The 25561-nt window shown below is 38.8% G+C and overlaps 2 protein-coding genes across 6 annotated transcripts in view; both read right to left on the reverse strand.

Annotated features, from left to right (window-relative positions):
• The window catches only part of ccnh (cyclin H), a 184475-nt gene extending 164023 nt beyond the window's left edge, over positions 1–20452 (reverse strand). The window contains exon 1 of the mRNA XM_079608519.1: positions 20449–20452. The gene's annotated coding sequence lies outside the window, so the exon portion shown is untranslated. The remainder of the gene's footprint in view (positions 1–20448) is intronic.
• Positions 1–25165, reverse strand: part of mef2cb (myocyte enhancer factor 2cb) — a 77494-nt gene extending 52329 nt beyond the window's left edge. For 2 of the 5 annotated variants that reach the window (XM_079608513.1, XM_079608517.1), the window contains exons 1-2: positions 24896–25125; positions 15312–15411 (exon numbers count right to left, since the gene is read on the reverse strand). The gene's annotated coding sequence lies outside the window, so the exon portion shown is untranslated. Of the gene's footprint in view, positions 1–13330; positions 13629–15311; positions 15412–24895 lie in introns of those variants that run through there. The other 3 variants (XM_079608515.1, XM_079608514.1, XM_079608516.1) reach the window with 3 other exon arrangements.
• Between the last annotated feature and the right edge of the window lie 396 nt (positions 25166–25561).

The following is a 25561-nucleotide window of genomic DNA, read 5'->3' on the forward strand; positions in this document are numbered from 1 at the left end:
CCTATGGAGACCCGAACAGGACAGCATACAAACAAGAAATCTAAAAGAAAGTTAGAATTCATCATGGCGGCACTCGTCATTTGTTTAAGAAAAAACTGGATATAGTATACGAAAAACGATTCAATTTTTTTTTACTATCGTATGAGGGTTTATGAATCGCAATGAAGCTCGGCAACTGACGCTGGTAGGTCACATGACAGAAACAACATGGCGGATGCAGTACGAATTTAATTAATACTTTTTTTAAAGGTCGCAAAGTAAGTTAAAATTTAAATGTAGTACCTACTCAGACAGATGCGATTTGTTTGCGATAAAAAAGTACAACATTTTTAAGTAAAGAACTTACACTTTACAACAGCCACACGGCTCTATAAAAAAATGTTTTGTCTCGTACTAATTTGACGTATTGCTTTTTTAATACTTTGTAACAAGGAAATAAGGATATTCGGTGCAAGGTCTGATGAAAAAGTGCCGTAGTGTCTTTCATATTGCGGCACGTGACCAAAAGCGCAACAGTGGAAAACAGAATGAAAGGGTGTTAACAGGAGTTGCATCCTTCATGAAGTCAGTAAACAGGGAAGTGTGCCCCACTAAAGCCAGAACCAGGTGAGAGCTATCTTTCCATTAGCGACTGGGTGCTGGCCCAAGGAAAGCATGGCACAGCATACTATGTCAACTCTAAGTGAAAGAGGTACGCTGAAACCAGCTGCTCAGCTGACAGACACATACTGAGTGAATGGTGTCTGATCACTGTCCTGTTCTGGTCGGCCAGCTGTTAGTAAAGAAATAAGGGAAAAATAACAGCCCTGACAGTGGCTCGGTCTTCTCGTGAACAGGGCAATGGCCCTGCGGTGGGCATAAAAAAAGAGATTGCGTGGGTTTCTTTGGGTGGTTTCATCTGTCAGTATGCCGAAGGCATTACCTCAAAGAATCTCTCAGACTTGTGGGTGAGTTCTTAGTACTGTGGAACAGAGTTAAAGAAAGAAAGGAGAACTGAAATAATCAACCATCGCTAGCATGTCAAAGAAAACTCTAAGACTAGCTATACGTTCACATAGCCAGTGTTTGAGATGAACAACCATATTTACTAACAGGTGTGACTTTCAAATTGTTCTGTTCATATCTTACAGAAATGAACTGATTAATGTCGGTAGAAATGAACTAAAGTCAAGCCCCTTTTAATTGTGAATATGTTTGTAACCATACTGACAGTGACTATAGTAATTGCCAAACACAGTGACTTGTCAACACCATAAAGTTACAAATGATACGACGCAAATGCACAGTTGGTCTCACATTGTATTAACTAGCTGTTGTCTGACATGTAAGAGTCAGACCATATATAGAAAGCAGCGCCACCCTCGTTGAAACCTGAATTATGTGTGAAGAGGCCTATTGATTGCGATGAAAATGGAATGACAAAGGTATTCAACAGCTGTGCAGAGTTGCATACTCTGTACACTTCTGGAGGCAAAACTTAGGTGTTCATTCTCCACACTTGATAATTCCTATAATGAGCAGAGAACGACAATGTCTTGTAATGTTAGCCATGTTGTAGGGGGCGATAGTTAGGAGGGAAGACAAAGTCATGTGACCTTCCCCGCAACACCAGAAAGCATGCTCGGATGATCCTCTGATTATTTCATCGCACATTTTTTTCATCCCCTCTTCTCCCTCTGTACCACGGCATTCTAATCAGACTAATTAAAAGCTTTGTTCATTTGGAAATCTCCGATGACAATTTGTTTCACTCTACCCTACAGCGGTCCTGTGAAAAGAGAATTAAATTTGATCTTCTGACAGCAATTATTAAACGCTCCCTCCTGGCTTCAATTAAGCCCAGAGGCTAACGTGGCTCACCAGGCAAGAGCGAGGGCCAAGATACTTCCTTTGTCACTTTATCATCGCTCTCTCTCTTTCTTTCTTTTTTTTTTAAATTCATGTCCACAAATCTCACTGCAATGATTTAAAGATTGTTTATGTTTTTTTTTTTGGGTTCCTTCTTCCAGTGGCCTTACAAGATGCGGGTTGAAGGGGGAGCAAGGGGGTAAGGTGGAAAAGGGAAGTTGAGCAACATCTCTCTGATCAATCGGCAGTGATTGCGAGAAAATTCTTTTTATGAGTGATGTTTCAGTAATGATGGTGAAACAGTTGGTGACCAGATGCTACTTTCACTTTCACTGTAGTCAAAAACAAGCAAAAAAAGAAAAGAAAAAGGTTAAAGGTCAGTCTGATACAGCAATATCATCAAATGTGTAAACTCAAGTCTCACTTTCATAGTATAAATGTAGTATTTTGCAATTTTTGTATTTCTCAGTTTCTCCGTTAAGGCAAATTCTCACTGCGCGACAGACGCTGATCAAAGGGAACCAACAATTCGTCAGGTTTTGTCAGCGCTGGTTGGCGGCTGTTTTCGTGTTTGTCAGGTCTTGGAATGTCTCAGAAGTGACACTGCAATCTAGTGATTGTCGCCATTGGTCGGTGTCTGTCGGGGCGGTGTGGCTTTTTTGGTTGGAAACTCAGCAATGCAAATACACTGACTGATCTGTGACCTGCTCTTGTAAGCAAATTATATAACTGAGAACCGCAGGGCCACAGTTTCCAACTGACAAAGCAATATTCCCAAATGACTGTTCGCTGTACCTACACTGACCAGAGAAATGAATAAATTCCTACTGTAACATCACACGTGGCATTTCTGACCCCCCTTGAGGTGACCTGAAGACATCTAAACTGATCACAAAACACATTTAGATCTTTCAGGGAGAATATAATTCTGAATATAAAGTTGAAACCCATTCAGCAAAGATGTCCTTCAAAATGTTGACCTGACTTTTTTTTTTCACCCTCCACATTTCTCTCTCACCGGTCCCAAAGCTCTGTGAGGAAACCGAGTAACCCAGATCGAGAGGAAGAGAGCGCGGAAGAGGAGATGAAGATTACGTGAGCCCAGACACTATCTCAAATCTCCTGCTGCAAAATGTTATGCCATTATTCCGCCCTCCCCGTCCTCGGTTTTCCAAAGTGATGTCTCAGTTTGGTTTAAGCGTAAGCCGATCCGCTTGATTGTTGGAAGCATTGCTGCGCTGTTGACATTGCGGATCATTAAACTGTGATTGTTGCAGTTAGCGTTTGTCTAAACACGAGTGCCAATATGGGTGACGCCTATCTCTCTTTCCTCCTCTCTAACGTTTTCTTCTTGACTCACTCCTTCTACGGCCTCACGTCTTTTTATGCAGGACTAGGGATGTGGACTGAATCGACTAGTTGGAGGTTTGCATGAATGACTAGTTGGCTTGTTAGATTAGGTTGTTTTCAGGTGCATCAAATGTTTCTTAGGGAGCCTTTACATAAGATGTGCTGAAAAACAGCTTGACGCACACAGGGGTTTTGAGACAAGTTTTTAAAAGAAGAGTTATTTTTAACTTGACATGTCATTTAAAAAAAAGCAACACTCATGGCGGGAAGCTCAAAAACAGATCGAGAGATGCGATTCAACGTCATATGATGCCCGTCTGAATGCGTATGGCTGTAGCAACGATGCTTTAAAAGAAAATCATTTTAGATCACTGTTTTACGGTGCAAATTGTGTAACCAGGAAAGTAAAGCACACTGTAAGCATGCAAATAAAAGCATAACTGCTAAAAATGTAAATAAATAAATATATACATTTAAATGTATACTGATAATTTTTTTTATATATATATATAACTTAACAATTATTGTTTCATTATTATGAAAACACATGAAATATGAAATAAATATAATATTAACAATATTTAAATATATAATAATAAATATAAAAAAAAACAAGTCTCAAAATTCAGCTCTCTTTGGCTCAGATACCTGCAACCCCCCCTTTGGTGTCTTCGCAGCTTGTAAAGGGGGACCAGCTAGCCCCGGGCCCAGTCTCTCATTACGGTTTGAGGATGCCGACGCATACCCCCCCACCCCTCGTTTGTAGTGGTGAGGGGAACCACCAGGGGCTGGCACAAGTTACTCCAGTACCGGCTCGGCCTGACCTCATCAAAGCACGCGCTCGTAATTTGTCACAGAAAGCAACCAATTAAGATGCGTTAAGGGATGAGGGAGGGGAGGGGAGGGGAGGGAGAGAGGGAAGGGTAGACGGGGCAAAAGCAGTGAAAAGATAGCATTTGATTAAAGAGTCAGTGCAGCTGCGGTGAATCAAAACGGTCCGGACTTTCAAAGAAAAACCTCAAACATGAACGGGAGGTTTAGAGCACAGAGCTAGTGTGATCAGATAAAGCGCTGTTGGTTAACCCTTGATGAGGAAGAAAGAACTGACGGAAAGAATATGTGATTTTCACGACTTTTTTACTGGTAATACGCACACACATGCTGAATGGACTAACTTAGCAACAAGCTTCTGGACCCGTCACAGAGGTGACCCTTCATGCCAATCTCCCCCCACTTTGTTGTGTCAGCTATGACACAAAGATATGTATTTTAGTCGTATATATATATATATATATATATATATATATATATATATATATATATATATATATATATATAGTGCTAAGTTTCCTTTTAAGTGTAATTATTATTATTATTTTCCATGTTTCCGCCTCACAGTGACATTCAAGATGTCCTGCCATGCATCACTGCAATTAATCTCAGTCTCTCCCCTGTGTGCACGAAGAAAATGTTCCACAACTTGTACCTTTTTCTTTATTCTCCCATCAAATTCTCCATACAGGAGTATCCATGTGTAGCGTGTGATGTGTGCGCGTGTATTTCACTACTTATTTATTTATTTTTTCAGGCTTTACCTTGTTGTTCAGTAGCGTGTCAGTGTTGCACGCATTTGCATAGCTTCCTTTACTGTGTGTTTCTTGTGTCTTGCAGCTGTGACGGGCCTGTTTTTTTTATATGTGATCAGAAAACAGTGACAGCGAAAGTTTTCCGATGCCGCACGCCGGATTAAACGGCTTCACTTTTCTGCTTCACACTTTTCAGTCATCTCGAAGAAGGAGGGGAAAAAAATGCTAGTCAAAAAAAGAAGAAAAATCTCTGCTCAGAGGAAGAATAAAATATTGTGAGATGCATATCACATGTTGTTTTTTCAGGCATTTATATAAAAAATAATCACTCTTCTAATTGCTGTTATTCTGATGGTAATCGCTCACTCTAGCTAAATAATGACCGCTTCTCGATTTGACTCGATAAGAGCGGAAAAGAAAACAAGTGAAAGCAAGTGCTTACAGCCGGTGTTGTATAAATCAGGTCTGTGTGTGTGTGTTTTCCAGAGGCTTATCTACACCATCTTGTTTTTAGGGGGGGGGGGGGGGGGGGAGGTTTGGGAAAGTGCAGCCTGCAGAAGGTTGCGAAGGGAGGGAAGCTTTTTCTCAAGGCTCCAGCCACTCGGCAGCACAGGGATCGGCCAAGCGATCTCCCTCGGCTCCCGATCCAGCTGCAGCGTTCACATAACCCCAGCTGTCCCCCTCGGCTTATGATAGCACAACTTGTCTCTCCCTCCCTCCTTTGCGCTTGCACCCATGGACTTTTCCACTCCCTTCTGCACTGTTGGGCACACATCAGCCCACCCCCCCTCCACCGTACGTTGTTTTTCTTATTCAGCATTGTATGTTTTTTTACAGGTTTCTTTTGCCCCCACCCCTGAGAAAAATCCTATGGCTGTTTGACCCTGAGATGGGATGTGAATGCCCACCCCTCCTCCTACCGAGCCTCCCTTTCCTTGCTCTGGCGCCGACATTGGGGACTGTCTTTCTCCTGTCTCCTCTTTCCTCCATCCTTCTATCCTATCCTTGACTCTCCCTGGGTCTGCTCCCAGCTCCGGCGTTACGCAGACGTTCCAGCTGCGCATTATCCCAAATAAACAACTCATTACACATGTAATTAACTGAGGGGGCTAGCCAAGCATCGGAAGCTAATCCACACCAGCATTCCCAGTCCTTCTCTTTTCCGATTCTGCTGGAGGGGAGCATGGAGAGAAAAAAAAGTGGGCTGCGTTCAGGACAAGGAGGAGAGAAAGTGAAAAAGGATTTCGAATCGACTTCCCAACAAAATTAACCTTCTTTTTTTGCCCTCTCTCCGTCATTCTCCACAAATTGTTCTCGGCTCTTCCTTGTTTTCTCGACCATCTCAGAAGTGGGTCATCGACGGGCTGCCTAGCAGAACGTGGAGGAAAAAAAAGGTCTGCGCTTTCCTTAGCGAAAAACAGTTGTAGGCTTTTTTTTACGAGCGGCCTGCTTATCCAATTAAACTGTCATAAACACATTAATATAACGGCACATGCCCGTTCGGGGAGAGAGGGAAAGAGGCTAACTGCCGCTTTATTAACATGAGGTTTCTTCACCTGCGCACTGAAGCTTGACAAGAGCAGTTCCTCTTTCTCACGAAAGATGATGATGAATTTAATAAGATTACACCTCCTACGTTAACAGGCCTGCAGAGCACAGCGCTTTTAATCTGACCTAGGTAACAATAACCTGAGGATAAAAGCAACCATGTCAATATAATGACATGATGTCCATTGTGTGTCCTCTACTCTGGTGGGACCAATCCAAAGTTATTGAAAGATGAAAATTGCAGGAAAAAAAAGGTTGAGTGTAATTGGTTGAGTATATTATTTATAGATATTTTTTTGTATTTTATAATGCAGATGCAAGTAATAAGCCTCTTTTCCACTCAGAAAATTATCTCGTCAAACTCTTCAGACTCTAAATTTGTTCTAATCTATGCGAGGTGTCAGGCCTATGTTCAGGCTTCTCTGCGGTCTACAGGTGCTAACGTAGAGTCCAGAGGTCCAATACACAACCCCTCTAGAGAGACACCAGCGGGAAACTGGGGCGAGCTAGCAGGAATGTTTGCCGAGTCAAATTCAATCATGCCACATCATTAATTCACAATCTTAACAGTTGGCAACAGGGCTGGGGACTTTGTAATGTGCTAAGTGTAGAGCTGTTCACACAGAGGTTTGTTTTAATCAAATATACACTAGCGTTCAAAAGTTTGCACTCTTTAAGATTGTTAAATGATTTTGAAAGGATTATATTACAATCAGCAGTGCTACATTTATTTGATCAAAAATACAGTAAAAAGTAATATTGTGGCAAATACAATTTTAAAAGATTCTAATATTTGTTTTTTTATTTACTGAACAAAAGTAATAATTTCTTACCCCAAACTTTTGAACTTTGTTTTGAAAAAAGGTTCGGGGTCAGCAATTCCAAATGAAATATTATGTAAAGTAAACTGTTTTCTTAGCAAAGTACCTTGACATTTTCATTCACTGAATTTTACACAGAGACTAAACATGAAATTTATATTTAGCATAATTTACATGTGTTACCTTAAGGAACTAGGTTTACTTGAACTAACCCTTAAAACACTTTTGTTTGAGTAATCTAATGTTCTCAGATTGACTGAGTCATAACAAATAATATTTTTAAGAATTAATAATTTATAAAAACAGTTCATTTAGATCCACATCCACATAAACACTTTGTAAGTTCCTGACAAACTTTTTTTTTATATATATAGTGAAACTATTTTCACATAGTGGCGTTGAATGTGGTCAATCTACTGGAGGTGGGAAAATACTTTAATCAAGTTTGTAATGAAGAAATAAAATTAGCACTTTACTTCTAAAAATATTCCATGATGTGGACATCGCCCTATTAGATTACACTCCGTGCCTACGCACAATTTTTTTCTCTATTCTCTTCTCTTTGCCAGCCAACCGTGAAGACCATACACCAGTCTAAAAGCCTAAAAGCTCTGTCGCAACGTATAGTCATATGACTATTTTCCATTTAATAAGTTCCTGTTAAAACCACATCAAGGTCTGTTTAAGGAGAGCTTGATATAGAGAGGATACAACGTGAACATTAGGCGGTGGGGGACAACAGAGCTCGCCAGAGTCTCGGCAGGTATCTCCCTTCCTTTCCTTGTCTATTTATAACCCCTGAGCCGCTCTGATCCAAAAATAAGACAGTGACCAATTTTAACCTGAACAATACTGCAGGCTCACAATCGTAGTCCCTGGCGCACATATGCACACACATGCAGACAAACACAGGCGAGAGAAAAAAAAAGTCAATCTCATGGCTGAGCTATTTCTGGCGGGACAGCAACATTTAGGAAGTGTGGGCTACGGGCCAGCAAGCAGTTTAATGACACGCCTGCGTCACATGGTCTCATGTCACAGGAGCTCCCGCCATTGTCAGGGTTGAGCGCGGGCATAAACACACACACGCACGCACAAGGTTATTTGTTTTTCCAGAGGGACTGTAACAGAGCAGCTGCAGGTGAAAGGAGCCACCTCCACACTTCACCATATAAAGCTGAGCACTCCACGTCCCGTCCTGCACTGGCCAGCAAACCCTGAAGTTTCAAATGAAGTGCTGGTCTTATTAATTATGCATACAAGTCGGGGCCGCACATTTCCTTTCCTTCCCTTCTTTCTCTCTCACTCTATTTTTTCTCTCCAACTCTCTCTTTTATTCTCTTCTTTTCCAGATGGAGCATCTGTAATAAAATTAATGACATCATTGGCTGTACTTCGGAGTAACTACTGGAAGAAAAGTCATACATCAAAGTAAACAGTGTACTGTGGAGAAGGGGGGGTAAGTATGAAGAAAAAAACGGATAGTTCCCTGACTGTTAGATATAAAACAAAGAATGAAAATGAAATGTGCGCACACACACGCACGCACTATATATATATATATATATATATATATATATATATATATATTGCGCACACACACGCACGCACTATATATATATATATATATATATATATATAGCCCTATATGTATTATTCTAATACATTAGGCTACTCTACACAGTCTAAAATTAATTGCACCCGCCATTTATTGTGGAATAAAACCGACTTAAGACAGAGCAGACAGCCAAAGGCTGAAACCGGCTGGTCTGATTGGTTATTTTGGAGGTGGGTGACAGCCTGCTGAAGGACCCAGTGTAAACGCCACCACAAACATAAAGGCATTAAGTGTCACAATGCCAGGCTCACAGACACATCTCCCCTTCCGTATTCACGACTTTTCTTTTTCTTTCTCTTCCTTGAATCTCGAGTGTCCAGCACGGCACGCGTTCCCCCCGAAGTTTCAGCCTCCGCTGCTGACAGGCCGCTGTTGAGAAGGGGCGCAGATGACTGCAGAAAGACACACGTGTGCAGCTTGGCAGGACACCGCTCGTGAGAAGCTGCTCTTGCGAGCCGCCCGAGAGGCTGTCTTTGCAAAGCTCGGCTGAATGAAACACCTCAACCTCACACTAATGAAAAGAAACTCTTATTTCCTCCCGACGTTTTATGTTCAAACGTATCTGAATCACGTCTGTCAGTTGTCAGACGCAGTGGCCCGTGTTTACTACCCAACTAGCTAAAAAAAAAAAAAGAATGCACCAAACAGTATATGATGATGAAAATCACAGGATCGTGACACTTTGAAAGTGTCAAGAAGACCTTCGAGTAAATTGCTAAAAATATACGCCTTGCCACACGGCAGAGTGCTACGGGCAGCTTCGGCGACAGAGACGTCGGGGTTATGAATGTTATGTGAAGCTGGGGCATAGAGGGCCCTCTGTCCCCCCTCTCACCGGAGAGCCTTACAGAATGACTGGGCTATGCTGCCCCACTGACAAAGATAAATTACATTTGCTGGAAAATATTTCAGCATTTTTTCCCCTCCCCTAACCTCTCGACTCGTCTCTCATCTTTTTTTAAGTTTTTCGTCGCTTTTTTGGCCCGAGTCCACCAGTGTGCCATGGGTCCCTCTGCCGCGAAGCGAGGCGCACACACCGTGCCACTGTGCTTTATCATGGAACAATGCGTTTAAGCATGGAGTCGGCAAACACAGATCGAGACGGTTAAAGAAAAGTTTTACAGGACTGCAAGTAAAACTGACCGGATACGCGAGGAATGTATTTTTAGCTATTTTACTCGAAGGTCTTCTTGACACTTTCAAAGTGTCACGATCCTGTGATTTTCATCATCGTCATTTGGTGCATTTAGAGAATGTGTGAAATCTCTGAACCTGTTTTAAACTACAGATTTGTTTAAATCTCCAACTCTAACAGAAGTGGAACAGCCAATAAAACAAATGCTGGATTGCATCAAATATGCACGACTAGATAAAATGAGCTCTCGAATGCAGGGATGTACCCTTTCCTAAACTGTTCTGTGAACTCTTATCTAGCATAAAATGTGCTCTGTTTTCCTAAGATACTGTCCAAAGTGGAAGCGTTTCGATGCTTAAGGCCAGAAAAGGTTCCCTGCTAGACCACCCAAATCTGAAGAGGAGTTTATAAGAAACAGGAGTCACCTTTTTTTTTTTTTTTTAGGGAACAGCACCTCTTTCATGTTCGCAGCGTGATATGTTGCGCAAATTCATTCGGCGTATACGCACGCACACTGACTTGTCTGTCATCGCAGCCTCCTCGTGGCAGCCTCTACCATCCTTCACAGCTTTCTATCATCTGCTCGTGTACAAATACACAGTAAAATATAGTTTTTCTCATATCATGCAAATGCACATCCACATACACAACTCTCAGAACTATTTCCAGCCACATACACGCAGACTTCTTTAGCATACATAATAATTACTGTGTGTTCGGTACATACCACGTAAGCCCACAGCAGATCTTTAGAACAGAGAACGTTCAGCTGAAAAATTAAATTTTATGCAGAAGTATTCTTTTCACAATATAATTAAACATCAAAGGCAGGACTATTCCTCTGTGATTGAGCAGCACTCTGGTGAATCAACTCCATACACCACCTTCCACTTTACAGCGAGAAAGAAAGTTGCCAAGCGCCACTGCTAATTACAAAATAGAGACAGAAGCAAAGTTAAATTCATTATGCAAAAACCAGGACTCGTACGCGTTGGGTACGTTCAGCTAATGCCAAATATCATAACCTCTTTGAGGGTAAAAATGACTTATCTGGAGCTGGTTTATTTGCTTTATTAAACTAATTTTTAGCCTAGTAAATGAAGCTGAGAGAGAGTATGGAAAAAACGAAATGAGAAAATGTTTGACTTCATTGACTCAAAATTAACACACTGCTGTGTAATAAAACGGGCTGATATTACTTTTTTATTATTATTGCTATAGAGTTACAACGAAAATAAAGACTCTGTCTTTCTTTTTGAGCTCATGAAACTTAGGAGATAGTGGCAAATGTTTGGTTTAAAGACATATTATGACTTTTTTTTTGGGTGGGGGGACACATTTAGATGAATGACTATTCCTGATATTTTTTGCATAATGCCTACCTTTGCTTGAAGATCATTAATCATTCATCACACTGCACGCAAAAATGTAATTTACCTAACAACTGCAAATAAAAAAACATTTTCCTTGTGTTTATCAGGACAAACCTAAAGACAATACATTTGTGCTTTGGAGGGGTACACAAACTGTGCCTGTAAATGCCTCTGACAATCGGCTCAAGTAGCTCAGCCAATCAGAGTGACACGTGGAGAGCTGATCCCTCTTTGAGAGAAGTGTAAGGCCATGTTGTCACTGTTGGTTTTGTGAATCGACAGAAGCCTAATCCCAAGTGATTTCCTAGAGACGACAGGTCTGAGGACGACCGCGCGTGCGTGCGGGCGTGCGTGTGCGTGTGTGTGCGTGTGTGTGTGTGTGTGTGTATATGTGCACGGCTATGAGAGGACCCTCTGAGTGTAATCATATGAGTCCACATGTGAGTGTGTTCATTTTCCCCTTGGGCAGATTAAGCAAACACTAAATCCCAGGAGAGCAACAGGTGAGACACTCACACACACGTACATGCACACACACATACATACACATACAGGAGCTTTATTGATTGTGTTCGCCTGTCTGAAAGTATAGTCTGAAAAAGAGTGCACTTGTGGTAGAAGTGACATAAATACAATACGTGACGCCTTTTGCGTGGAGAAATTGTATCTCTAGTCAAAATGTAGCTTAAACTGTTTAAAAAATTTTTTTACATAACATTATATTATTTCACGGTAATTTCCTATAAGCACAGGGATGCTACAAACAAAAACTCTAATACAAAAAAGTGACAAAAAAACTCTTAATTGTTAATTAAACAATCACATTCATTAATTTACATCTGTATCTGTCTTCACATTTACTTGTAAAAGTATGCAGAGTGTCACATTTTAGCAGCTACCAGTTTAATTTGTTACTTCAAAATGTAATTAGATTATAACAGCTTCGTACAATAACTGCTCACACACAGACACACATATCACACAGACACAGACACACACGCACACATATACATACAGATAAATTCGCACTTCTTTGCCTTGACATATTATTTTGATTTATGGTTGCATGAAAGGAAACTTGACCCTCAACTTAACTGTTCTCTCTAGATTTAATTGGGAATAATAGGTTTTATATATATATATATATATATATATATATATATATATATATATATATATATATAAACACACAGCCATACATACATACACCACACACACACACACACACATTTGTATGTCTATACACTTGTTTTAAGCAAATATACTTTTGAGTTTAAGCTTAAGCTACTGACGAGAACAAATAATTAACCCTCATAAAACTGAACACTTACTATGGACTTTTGGATGTATAATAAACGGATGGTCTCTCAGCCTGAGTTAGTGTAGTATTTAATGACTTACAAATGTTGCTATTCTTGATCAGAATCAGGATGCTGTGATTATTATTTTTATTTTATTATTTTTTTGGTGAGTTTTTAGTTTTATTTATGTGTGGATTTGCTAGCAAAGTTGGTCAAATTAAATTTTTAGGCAGTAGCACATAAACTATAGCCTACCTATACAGTAGCCTGATAATATAAAGCAGAAATAAATATTGCCACACGAATGAATGTTGATCATATTTGAACGCCTGTTTCAATCCAATACTGCATTTATAATCTGATGACCCTCGGACCTTTACACAACATCGCACAGCTCTTTGACTGTATTCACGACGGCAGTAACTGTAAATGCATGCATGACCTCTGTAAAGTGTTTTGGTTTATTCTGCGAGCCGATAAAGCACTTTACAAGACCCAAACAAAAGCACGCGCCTGTAAAAGATAATAAGAATAAGTCTTCATACAGAAGTGATACTCCTGTCAGTAGTCAGAAATAACATGTGTTGTCATGTCAACTTTCTTAACGGAGCTACTTTAACTCTCTCCCTTGTGATCTCACGAAATAACGGAGATGTTAACTCATCGCATTGGTGTTTACTTAACAACAATGTCACACAATGTATCAACGAACAAACACACACCGGTGTAGGGTATCAGTGTCACACTTACTTCATGGCGCGTCTGAAGTGTGTCCGGTGAAGTTTGTCCTGCGGTGTGACGGAAGGTGTTGAGCCGCCGGGTGGACTTTACCGCGTCACACTTAAAATCCAGCAAAAATCACCAGCAGCACCTGGGAAAAGTGTCGTTTTCTAAATGCGTGTTTCTTTTCTCGTGTCTAATAAAGCGTTTCAGATGCTGAGGTTGGTGTCGGTCGTCCACGGTGAGGAATGATTAAGCCGTTATTGCGACTGATGATGTTGAGCTCCGCGCGCGCCTCTCTCTCTCTCTCTCTCTCTCTCTCTCTCTCTCTCTCTCTCTCTCTCTCTCTCTCTCTCTCTCTCTACGCAGGGCAAATAATCGGGTTTACTCTTGAAGGGGGGCGGGCTTACATCACTCCAGTGTTTTAATGAAAGAAGCGCAACACTAATGCGTTTTTATCTCCTACCTGATCAAGTTAAATCACACCGTGTATAATCAAACTGTGCACAGACACAATGGTAGGCTACCTTTAGCTTTGTGACTTTTAATTTCATTTGTACCCAGAGATTTTTTTTCAACAATGTGATTTTATCAGATAATAAGCAGATTTGTAATTAATTTTTTTGAACTGAATATTTTACTATAGCCTATATTATGCAGGCCTAATTGTTGGATAACCTATATGTTAGGGGATATAATATAGTTTGACATTAAAGTTGGAATGTCCCCTTAAAACAAGATTTGTGTGTGTGTGTGTGTATGTGTGTGTGTGTGTGTGTGTGTGTGTGTGTGTGTGTGTGTGTGTGTGTGTGTGTGTGTGTGTGTGTGTGTGTGTGTGTGTGAGTGTGTGTTAAGCACTGTAGCTCCAAAACTTGTTTTATAGCACACTAAAATGAAAAACTTAAGTTTAAATATTTTTTTTAAAGAATAATCAAAGTGACAACCTGCATGCGTTTATTACATGTTTTCAACCACTTTGAATTTAATTAGTGACAATCAAGTTGAAAATGAACAGAAATTAGTTACATCGATGCAATGGAAACACATTTGTTGTTATCTGAAAACATGATGAAATTTGTTTTAGAGTGTAGGAGAACTACAGAACATTTTATTGAACATGAACATATAAGTTCGTTCGAAAACCATCTACGAAGCGGTGCTATAATGAACTCATATCTGAAGAATCTATAAAATAACACAAAGGACTCAAGACGACTCAAGAAACCTATAGAAGGAAAATGTCTCATATAAGCATAGATTCTCACAGCCCAGCAAGACCATCTTCACCATATATTTAAATGAGGTTCCTTATCACTGGAGATAAGTACTTTAACACATGCAAAACATGAATAAATCACAGACAGATCTGTCCCACCATGAATGAATTTAAACACATCTACCAAGGAATCAAAAGATGAGAATTAGCTACACCAAAGACCATCCTGTGAATGTTCAGAAATAATGGTTGAATTCACGTTTAATAAGGGGTTGACAAAAGAATAGAAACTATATTGCTGTTTTTTTCAGTTCCCCATCTTAGAGCGGTCATCTGAATTGCTTCACACTGATATTTCATTGTTTCATAAAACAAATGCTTTAGAATTAACCTTAAGCACAACTTGAGTCACTGACAGACAAACCAGAGGCAGAGGTAAAAACATGAAATCAGTTAATGAATTAATAAAACCAACTAATCTGCCTGACAGACTGTAACTGGACCCAGGGGTATCAGCTTCCTTGGGATCCCACTTCTGGGTCACAAGACACTGTAATCTTGAATTCCATTTTTATTGGTAATTTTAATATCTAGATCAATACGGCTTCGGTTCCACCAGCTATATGATAGCACATGCTAAGTTTCATCAGATTCTCTCTTTCACCATACGTATATTTACATGGACAGTTCCTCACACTATATCAATGAAAATATATTTAGCCTCAAGATCAGGCCACACCATAATTTTTATTAATCGTGCGTCCATTTGAAAAGCATATGTTACGTTATACCCACCGTGTTCACAATTCCTTCAGTTCTTCCAGCTCCAGTGCACAGTTCTAGCAGGAAGACCCTCTTAGGTTTCAGTGTGCGCTTGTGTTTGTTTAGTTGGCACCTGGTGAAGAGACACAAAGGGAGAGAGAAATTCTTTCTGTGTTAATAGCTATATCTAGGCACAGTATTCAAGATACACTGCATGGCTGGGGGAACTACAAAAGGAATAAATAAATATATAAACACCGTTATTGAGTTGCCTCTTGCATATTCATGTGGTTGGTAAACTAGATAAAGAACAGGAAGAGGAACAGAAACAACAGTAACTACAGCAACTATATCGTATGTCATTGATGTAGATCTGAATAAGAATTTGCCGTTTTAAACGTAAATAATAATTTGCCTTATATATCCCTTGATATGCAGAGAATAGCAATTATTACACGTTTGCAAGTAAATATTTACATTTTGTTTATGTCATTTCCTGCCATTCTCCTTCTCGCTCCCTCTTTTTTCTCTTTCTCTGACCATGTTCAGGGCTATTACTGGACCATGTTCTGGGCTATTATTCAAAGTTTACATTCTACAAAGAGAAGTTTTATACAGAAAGTTGTTTGATTGAAAGTTGGATTTTTTTTAAGGTAGGCCTATATATATATATATATATATATATAGTTAAAGGTGCCATTTATATAACACTTTAAGAAAAAGAAAATCTCTAAAATAAATGTATAAAAACATTTAAATATTAGATATGTTTAATATTTGGTTTAATTTAGATCGGTAACTTTCACTACATTAGTTCAGTCTACTAAGCATTGTGCAGAAGAGCTGACTAATGAGTTTGTTCAAATGTCTAAATGTGCCTGTTAAAACATTCCCCAAAGGCACTTTACTGTAATATCTCAAAAGGGGATTTATGTCAATTGAAACATACAAAAAAAATGTGTAAAGTTAGATTTCATGACCTAATTTACAAACAGACAGACACATACTGTATACATGTGTATACACAAATGAATTATTCTCCCTCTTGTTTTCCTTGGCTGTCGATCGCTACCAGACTGTCGGTCCAAACTGAACCTGCTTGCCATCACTCAGGATCAACAATCCGATTTCCAGTAAGTTCAAAGCCACAAGGAAAGTGTCCAGTAGCAGTTATGTCATTTCGTATACACATACAAGAGGCTTTTCAGAGAAAGGTAATTTTGAGGTTTCGACCTCATCTGTTCATGTTTGTAACAAGCAGATGTAAGGAGATGGAAGATAAATACACAATGTTAGTGGCTGACAACAATCCCGCCTACGTTGTTTTCTTTTCGGGAGCCCAGTAGTTACCCACGTGTGTCTTATTATCTTCAGTCAGACATAAGTAGCGTGTTCGGGGAGGATAGAGGGACAAGGCCTCTATTTCGTTTTATTTTAAGAGCACGATAAACATCAACACATTTTCTGTGTTGAAATAACAGGAACAAGCAAGGCTGTTAATGTATGAGTGTGTGCGTGAGTATACGTGTGTAATCTGTTGCTGATCACACTCATGTGAAAACACAATCTGGCTGTCAGTGCTGATAACACTGTCAAGTGCTCAAACACAAGCGCTGAGCTTTCACAGTGCAGGAGAACGTTGGGGATGAGCCTGTCTCCCAGGTCTGGCCAGATCATGGATACTTCTTTTCTCCTCCTTGCTTATCTCACTCCTCCCCTCTGCTCTCTCTCTCTCTCTCTGCCACCTTTAATCTCACCCATTTCCCTTTTTATTGCCCTCTTTTCTCTCCTAAACTTTGAAGATTTAGACAGATAGACACACAGACAGACAGGGAGAGGAAAAACACACTTACTAACGGGGGTATTTACAAAGCACAAAGTTATGCAAGTCTCAAAAAGAGTTTAGAAATGGCTTAAGATGGCTACGAAATGGCACTTTTGTTTCTGCCTCAGTTCAGTATGCATTTATATCTAAATTAATTCTGTCTAAAAAATAAAAAAACAGCCAATTAATCGCACATTTTTCATCACGATTAATCACACCTATCATTAACGTTTTTAATATATTTTATATTGTAATTATTTCACATTTAATCTCCAAATTAATGTAGAAACAACAAAGACATATTTTAAATATTGATTTAATTGCATGATCTTTTGAAAGAAGCCACTATCACTGATAAGACTGCTGATGTCTAATGCATTACAGTGTAATTAAAAAACTGTACATTTAAACATGTATTAGGCTTTTAAAAAAAGATATATCAACTTTTCATTTAAAGTCGGCATGCAATCAAAATTGACCCTATTTACTTTGTTAGCGGATATTACTAGTCTTGGTGAACAATTAATCCGTGCAAGTTAATACACAGAAAAAAATTGTTTGCCGTGGTTATCTTTAAAAGTCTGAAAAGTTACTTCCGGTCTGGAATGGTGCTTTTTCTGATGATGTACAGTAGGTTTGACGGCTTGGGTTGCTTAAACGCTTAACCACTCCCCTCAAACCGTTACTCTTCTATGGGCGAGAGATGGAGAGGAGGAGCGCTAAAGTAAAACCCTGCCCTCTGTTCAATATTCCCTTTCACTCGGAAATGTGTCACAACACTGGAGAAAAGTCGTTTGCAACTTCCGGTTCACGCCGACTTTAAGTGAATAAAAAAAAAAATCTTCTCATAAACACATTCTTAAATGTCACTAAAAATGTTTACCTGTGCTCTTCAATATATCAGGGCTCTTTTTTTTTCTATTGGCCCAGTCAGAACAGTTCAGATTTGTACTTGCTCTGTGAAAATTCACAACAATAATTGTTTTTATTGTCTTTTATCCATGTAACCTCGTAAACAGTGCTTTAAGATTTTCAGGTAGATCTAACATATATAGAGAAATTGAATAAAGTTATCAAAAACTTCACAGTCTTCCCTGCATAAATTAAAAATGAAATATAGATTAATCCTTATTAAGCTATAAAAGTTATTCAGTCAAGACAAGTGAGGGATTTTCTCTTTTTCTGTTGTTCTTTGATTAACATTGACACAGCAGTAAGTTTATGCTGCTGTCACTTTAAGACCTGGCACGCATCCCATTTTCTCACAACTCTTTACGTTCAATTAAGACTTAATGAAACTAATTTAAGACTGTGCTTGCGAGGATACTCGACAAAACAGGCATTTTGGCATAATTTTGTGTGTTTTTGTCCGTTCAAGCGCTGTCTGAAGCTGCTTTTCTGTGCGAAAGAGTCGTTTGTGTCTGTCACAAAGACGTGCGCCAGTGCCGCGCTGCATTCTCTTTTGTGACTTATCACACTTCAATGGTTTAAAAGCATTTGTCTGAATAAGAGCGTGGTCACATAATGTAATGATAGGATGACGGGAAAAAAACGTAAGCTCCATAAATATTCTTTAAACCGTTAAACTGAAAAAAATTGTTGTGTGCATTAACGCTTTTATTTTGACAGCTCTAATCTAAATGTATTCTGTTTTTAACCCTCATGATATATTTTTATGTTTGAGATCCCAGAGATCATATAGTAAGTACTAGGTAAGCAAAGTAAGTGAGTGAGTGAGTGAGTGAGTGAGTGAGTGAGTGAGTGAGTGAGTCAATCATTCAATCAATCAATTTGAAACTGACTTTTGAAACTTTCCCTTCAAGTTATTAATAGGCTATATTTGTGTGCCCTTGTCAAAATCCAGGCAGGCAGATATTACTTTTATATCTTATATCATATCACTTTTCAGAAATGTTTATCTATTTGAATATATATATATATATTTATAGATAGATAGATAGATAGATAGATAGATAGATAGATAGATAGATAGATAGATAGATAGATAGATAGATAGATAGATAAGACAGGTATCTGCATGTTTACCTTTAGATTCATTAATTCATTCATAAATCATAATTCCGTAACCACCCAGCTAACTAATTAAATCAGTGCCATAATTTTGTCATGTTTTTTTTTTTTTTTTTTTTTTTACAATTTGTGGGCAGGCAGATATTAAGCAAAAAAGTTCAGCAATAGTTCTCAAGGGAAGCTGAGATCTCATCTTACATTATCTCCTTCTGACCATTCAAATTCTTTATCTACAGCAAGTCATTCTACATATCGCTGTAACTTTCAATTCATCTCAAAATATTAGTGCAACTTTAACTTTTCCAAGCACATAACTTAGAAACTTCTGAAAGCGCATAGCTGATGAATTCATCACGGTTTGAGCCCTCTCTTCATTGCATTTAAATAACACCTGAGCACGCTAACACATATTGTGGTTGGAAGAAAACCGGTAGTGAAGTGTTGACTCGTGTGGGGACAAATTTGGTAATTTGCATGTTCTGTTGGGCAAACAGCGCGTGAACGCTACACCTTTGATTCATTATAAATGAACCACAAGCAGCACAACACGGTTAAGCCTTTGTGCAGGATGCTGCTGCTCTGGTTTCAGTATTAAAGCTGTGTGCTGGAAAAAGCCACCCCAGTTCCAGTTACCCTGCACTCTAGTGAAGTCTTTATCTCCCCTGTCAATACACCTGTACTCTGTCCCACTTCCTAATGGAGGCCTAAATAGGAGTTAGTGTCAAATGACAGTAAAAGTTAAAATCTATATTTACTTTAGCTCCAAACATGTAAAAGCACAGCTTAAAGGGCAATTTCTTGGAACAGCTCTCTGCCTTGAGTAAAATGTGTAACTGCAATACATAACTCTGCCAGCAGGGGCACACTAAGGCTTTCTCACAGAAGAGTCAACCCTCTCCATCACAGCTAATACAATAGTTTAACTTTAACTGTAAGTCAAATGGATACAGCAGCAAGCATATGTTGACTCACAGTAACATGCATTTATTAAACAAATAAATAAATATGAGGTACAAATCTCTCAAATAAAAGCTCTGGCATATACTCTCTGTCTTAGACCACCTTAAATTGTCAGTCTCTTTATTTCAGAAAGTCTGCTGCTTCCTAAATTACGCAGTTGATTACATCACATCTTATTTTACATCTTTGTATATTTTACCATTTAGCTCAAAGTTCCCTTTGTCTGTCTAATGTTAAAAGCTGGAAAAATAAAAAAAACATTTAAAATAAAACCATACTCTAATGATTTTTCCTCCTTTGAACGGTGAAAAATAATTCACTCATAACCTCTACAAAACTTGCACAGTTATTTCATTGTTTCAACATTTATTTCCCCCCACAACGGCGACACTAAAAAAGATGCCAACATCACATTTTTCTGTCTCCAGGCTTAGAGTGCCAACCGGTGTTTCCTGAGCTTGTGCAGAAGTCGGGTCTTAACAGATGGTGGGCATTATGGACAGGTAATGGAAATTCTACCTGAATTTTCTTATGTATATTCCTAACTGGTCACATAACAGTTGCTATACCAGACAGTGTAGATTATCTGTGCAGGGGGTGGTTACGTACATGTATAAGTATGTCTGTCTGTGTGTGTGTGTGTGTGTGTGTGTGTGTGTGTGTGTGTGTGTGTGTGTGTGTGTGTGTGTGTGTGTGTGTGTGTGTGTGTGTGTGTGTGTGTGTGTGTGTGTGTGTGTGTGTGTGTGTGTGTTTTAGGAGAACGTTTTTGTCCCAAACTCTTATTAGACATCAAATATTATTTTACTCTTTCATCCCTTCACTTTTTGTCTGTGTTGTTCTCTCATTTATTCTCTCTCTTTCCTTGAAACTGCTGCCCAGTTACACTCGTGCACACTTCAAGTGGTAAAGAAATCAAACTCTCTTGCTTTCTCTTCTCAGACTGTAGTAAAAAAAAAAAAAAAAAAGGACCACTGTCCTCTTGACCCGAGGACATGAACCGAGAAGCCCCTCTCTATGCCACATAAACTACAGAACAGACTGGATCTTAGGTCTACACCACAATGGAAAGGTTGTGCTATAATAGCCTTACACGTAAATTACTCAAAACAAGATTTTACAAGGCATACGTTTACAAGGATAAGTTCACCCGAAAAAGAAAACTATTTTTTTCTCAAGTCATTATTTTATCTCCTTCATTCGAGAATACAAACATGTACACTACCATTCTAAAATGTTTTAATGTTTTTGAAAGAAGTCTCATATGCTCACCAAGGCTGCATTTATTTGATGAAAAAATACAGTAAAAATGTTTATATTGTGAAGTATTATTTCAATTTAAAATAAGATTTTAAGTCTAAGAAAAAAGGTTTGGGATATACTGTATTTTACTGTGTCTTTGTTACAGTGTTACTATACATGTATTACTTTCTTTGGGAAAAAAAGGCTACACTTTATTTGCTAACACTTTATGTTACAGTGACCCTCTTAAACATTTTACATGTAGTTACTATAGTAATAACAGTCAATTATGCATAGTTACATGCAACTAACCCTACACCAAACCTTAACCCTAATTATAAAGTAAGCACATGTAGTTAATTACTATTACTTAGTACTTCATTGTTTAATTACACTGTGGCAAGGACACCTTAAAAATAAAGTATAACCCTTTATTTTAAGGTGTCTTTGTTGCAGTGTTATTAAACATTAAGAACTGAGTAATATGAATATTAATACATGCACTTACCGTTATGTTTAGGGTTTGGTTTAGGGTTAGTTGCATGTATAGTATTGTGCATAATTTACTGTTATTACTATAGTACGTAACTACATGTAACATTTATAACAAAGGTACTGTAAAAAATGTTACCAAAAAAAAAAGTAAAAAAAAAAAAAGCTTACTGACCCCAAACTTTGGAAATTATAGTCATTATTCACAGAATATCTTGCTTTGAAAAATTTGCTGTCGCAGAGGTCAATTTATGGAGGTGGAATGTCATATTGAACATTAACATTCTTTGTATGGATAAGAACAGCTTGGACATTTTGTTAAATGTATCCTTCCACAAAAGGAAGAAAGTCACACTGGTTTTAAAGGACATCAGTGTGGGTAACATAATAAAATAATTTTCATTTTTTGTGAACTATGCCTTTGTTCGGGGGGGGGGGGGGACTTTTTAAAGGTTTCATCAATAAGAGACACTTTAGATAAGTCATGGTTGGATCTCAAATTCCCATTATATTTACAGGGAAATTCACTCATTAACTACTCAGGCAAAATGAAATGTCAGAGGTTTTTAACAAGTCAGAAAAAAAGACCTTTACGCTTCACACTGGAGAATATAGAAGCATATGAGCGCTGAGTCTTGAGGAGTGAATCTGGCGGTACACATACCCGCGCAGCGTTGCTCTGCTGAACGGATGCCGCCTAAACCTCTTTGTGCCTGCAATAGCACCCCAGACTCATTCTTATTCAAACAAGATGAGACTGGAGGCAGGCAACAGAGATTAGCCTGAGATCAAAAGGCGGTGAAGCACTCGTGTTTTGTAGATTCAGACGGGCCCCATCCAACATGTAAGACCCACGGAGGAGCTGAGCGGAGCGGAGCGCTGCGCCGATGCCACCCTCTCCAAGGGGCAGAGGAGTGGATGAGCAGAAAGAGAGAAAGAGAATAAAGAAAGGAGCAACGTCAGATGGCCAAGACTACAGCTCCAGTGTGAAATATTGGAATTAGATTATGAAAAAGAGAGAGGAGAAAGAAAAAGTAAGCCGTCACTGTGAGCAATTATAGGTTAAAGATAATTCTCCTTTTTTTTTCAACCCTACAGAGATGAAACTGTTTCCATGTGTTTAATATGTCACCGTTTGTTTTAAATATGAAATTCTCCTCCAATAGACAGTAATGTGGAAGCATGTAACCTAAGAACATGGCATCTGGATCTGCAATATGCAACATAAGGATGGTAACTACTGCGACGCCTGCGTGCCAACTGTGATTAATATAAATAAATGTGGGGGGTTCATTTCTCAACACCGTATATGTTTCGTAGTTGTAGACAGCATTAGTGCACAAATATAGGTCTGTCTATGTCGCACCCGTAAAACCGAGTGGCTTCAGTTCTTAGCTAAAGTCAGATCACTTGTGCTTTTAAATGCTCTTATAAATGTGAGCAAAAGCAAACAAGGCTGACTGCCATATTTGTGTAATTTCAGGTTAATTTGGGGCTATTATAGATTTTGCAAATAACACAGGAGCCTGCGGGAGCTGGGAGAAGAGGACTAGTGCACGGAAACACACACACACAAACAGGCAGACAAACCAAATCCTGACATAGCCACTGGCGAATAGACAGAGAAGGGTTCAAAAAGAAAAGGGTGCCTCCTCTACAAAGTGCACCACCTTTGCTGCGAGAAAACAACGCTCTTTTCCAACCACAATTCAGATCAAAGATTTTATTTATTTATTTATTTTGGTAGCGAGAAAGTTTTTCAAATGACAAACATGGGAGCTTTGGTAAACTGGGTCAGAGCTGCCTTGCCGGTGTCTCCATGGGGTGGGTTGGTGGGGGGTGCTGAATGTCACACCCTGAACACCCAGGAAGAGAGGGATTAGATGGCAGAAAGCTTGCAAGGGATGCTTTCTTAAAAACATGCTGCCTCAGAAACATTGTTCTCAGAATGCAAATAAACTATAGTGGAAGAAGCAGATTGAATCCCGATTTTTATTCTCAAAGGACTAAGCTGATGTCAAAACTAAGTGTATATTTGTTGAGTCTTAAGAATATTGTCAATATTTAAAGTATAGGATTATTATAAATATAGAATATATGTATACTTTTTTCAACAATGAACTTTAATTTTTTGTAATTATATATATATATATATATATACACACACACACACACACACACACACACACGCACGCACGCACGCACACGCGCACACACGCACACACGCACACTTATATATTTATTATATATAATATATTCTTATATATAACTTATGATTAAAAAAATACCACATCTCCTCTTCTTTGCAAGGTATTTTCCAAATAATACAGGCATTCATCTTTATTATACAGTTTGTGATAACGTTTTATTTACATTTTCTGTATGTCTCAGAATTATAAAATATTTATCTGTTTTCTCTCATTCTAAACACTTCCCACAGATTCCCTGAGTTCTCATGTGCAAACTTGTCAAACTGTTCAGACCGCTTCTGCTAGTGTATGCTCACCTATTCCCCTGTTATTTCAAACTTAAACTAGCAATGTCAAACTTGTACTAAGGCCAGAGTGATTCAAATTGATATTGATTCTGTTGTGGCAGCTATTTCACAAGTGAGAAGGATCAACACTGTTCTGAGACTAGGAGGTTTCCCCCATGCTTCATTTCAAACCAAGCAAATAGTTGTTGGATTCAATTACTCTGAACGGGAGTAATAATTTAGTCTGACGTTGAGGAATAAAAACATTATAAAAACAGCAAATAATCTCAGGATTAAACAGTCCTTGTGTTTGTGATAATTCCAATTGTAGATTAAATAAATATAGAAATTAGTACAAATTATTATATGGATTATTAGTAACATGTTTCACCTTATGTTTCAGACCCCCCAAACTTTCCTGCTCACACGGTTTGAACTGAAAATCTCCTCACAGAAGGACAAATGTAAAAACCTCTCCCTACAACAAACTATGCTCGGCCACTGTGCAGTTCTCTATTTTTCCACAGACACAATTTTTCGGCTCATCACGAGAGGGGAAGGAGGAAGGGAAGAGCTTGGAGAGGAAAAACTCACCGGTGCCGATCTTGTGCTTCCCCAGGAAGTCACACCCTTCAGCTCCAGCTGTGGGCCAGGTTAATCAAACGGTTACAAAAAAAAGAAGAAGAAGAAGAAGAACAATAAAAAAGAATGAACACAAAAGAAATGCCCTGCATTAATAAAGCCAGACCAGCTGGCTTTGAACAGAAACCCTGATGTGGGTTGTGTTGCCCCGCAAACTCTCTTGGATCTGAAAAGGGTGCAATGCATAGACACAGAAATGAGACACTAGCTCCCTAAACACACACCCCCATGAAAAAATGGCCCATAAGATTTGTGGCAAAAGTATTTGGCAGTGCCTGATCTCCACCTGTTCCCGTCTCTCCAGGCTCAGAGGTAAATTTAGGATTGAGATATATCAATGACGCTCAGACCGTTGTCATTGCTGGAATTGCTGTAGCAACTGTCATCAAGAACATCAAACAAACTGGGACATGCTTTGCATAAGAACATCTACTCTATCTATCTATCTATCTATCTATCTATCTATCTATCTATCTATCTATCTATCTATCTATCTATCTATCTATCTATCTATCTATCTATCTATCTGTCTGTCCTTCCATTCGTCTATCCTATCTCCATCTCCATCTATCCTATTCTATCCTATCCTATCCTCTATCCTATCCTTTATCCTCTATC

This window comes from Phoxinus phoxinus (assembly GCF_949152265.1).
Source record: "Phoxinus phoxinus genome assembly, chromosome: 3".
NCBI lineage: Eukaryota > Metazoa > Chordata > Actinopteri > Cypriniformes > Leuciscidae > Phoxinus > Phoxinus phoxinus.